The 1,392-nt window shown below is 42.0% G+C and overlaps 1 long non-coding RNA gene across 1 annotated transcript; it reads left to right on the top strand.

Moving 5' to 3' along the window:
* The first annotated feature begins 310 nt into the window (after nucleotides 1–310).
* On the top strand, nucleotides 311–707 carry LOC124666220. The gene is made up of 3 exons (XR_006990827.1): nucleotides 311–425; nucleotides 525–590; nucleotides 672–707. It is a non-coding gene; the product is annotated as an uncharacterized LOC124666220 (long non-coding RNA).
* The last annotated feature ends 685 nt before the right edge of the window (nucleotides 708–1,392 follow it).

Here is a 1,392-nt window from a genome sequence, read left to right as displayed (position 1 = left end):
CGGGAAGTTTAAAGAGAATTCACCTTTGGCGAAAGCTGCTGCTAGCTGCTGCTCTGCCCGAGCCGAAATCTGTGCAGCGAGACATACTCCCCGACTACCACTCAAGATGATGTTGCTTGCTTGACAAGGTTATTTTTTTTATGTTCTTTTTTGTTTATTACTGTTAAATACCTTTTTTGTCCACTTTTACATAGTTGTACCATTGTGAACTTCTCTTTTTGTTATTTTTTTAAATCTGCTTGCTCTTGTGCGAGGTACAAATCTGTGCGGCGCAGCCTCGCGTTCTTACTCTTGTTCAGTCCATGGTTGCTTCTAAACGAGTTTCATCTCCTGGGAAATCACGTCTTGGTCACCGTAAACGTAAGATTGATGTCGATGAGACATATGTCCCAGATTCCACTGAAGATGGTGTTGCTGCTGGCAAGGTTATTTTGTTTGTTCATTTTTACATAATTGTACCACTGTGAACTTCTTTGTTTATTGAATCTGAACTGTTCCCTTTCTATGCATCTCATTTTATGTAGTGCAATGCTAAGAAGAGTCGTACAGATGTGGTTAGCGATGAATCAGACTTTGAAGCTCCTGCCAAGGTTAGTGTAGTATGAACTTTTGTGTTCATGTTGGTGTGAACTTCCTTTTCTCATTAATTTTTTTTGTGGTTTCTATACCAGGTCAAGAAAGTTGGTAGGAAGCCAGGCCCTTCTAAACTTGTTGTTTCGGAAGGTGATTCGAAGAAAGTTTTGAAAAGGCCGACAAATAAAACCATGGCTAGGAAGAGGAAGGCAGTTGAAGATCTTGATGGTGAGAAGACGCGTTTTCAGCAAACTTTTCGCTGTTCTCTCGGTGAAGTGCGTTCGAGTCTGCGGCAATGTTAAAAGATCATCACGGATTGAAGGTTGAGCAAGCTGGTTTTGGGCTGTGTTTTTCGGTGGGTCCTGGAGGGTAACATATCACGTGTTCTCATGTGTTATTTGATGAAGACTATTGACACTTCTACCATGAAGTTGGCTTGTGGATACGGCGAGTTCTAGAGGTTAATACGAGGCGGTGTTCATCGGGTGTTTGGTTTTCCTATAGGAGGTGATACTCCTATCTTGCTGCGAGAATACTGGACATGACGAGTCATTGGCTCTTTTGAAACAAGAGTTTGGGTTCGAAAGCAATGCTAGTATTGAGCCTAAAGATCTGCGTAAATTGTTGTACGATCTTGTTGAAGACCCCGAGAAGGAAGATTTGGTTGTTAAGGTCTTCTTTGCCATTCTTTTTAGCAAGCTCATATGTCCTGGTTCAGCTACCCGTGTCGGTAGGGAAGGCTGCAATGCTTGTGAACATGGATTATGATAAGATGGCAAAGATGGATTATTGCCGACTTGTTGTTGATGAGTTGAAACG

The sequence above is a fragment of the Lolium rigidum genome, chromosome 6 (genome assembly GCF_022539505.1).
Source record: "Lolium rigidum isolate FL_2022 chromosome 6, APGP_CSIRO_Lrig_0.1, whole genome shotgun sequence".
In the NCBI taxonomy this organism is placed as follows: Eukaryota; Viridiplantae; Streptophyta; class Magnoliopsida; order Poales; family Poaceae; genus Lolium; species Lolium rigidum.
The sequence above is the reverse complement of the archived record's forward strand: the minus strand, read 5'-3'. Positions and strand labels throughout refer to the sequence as shown.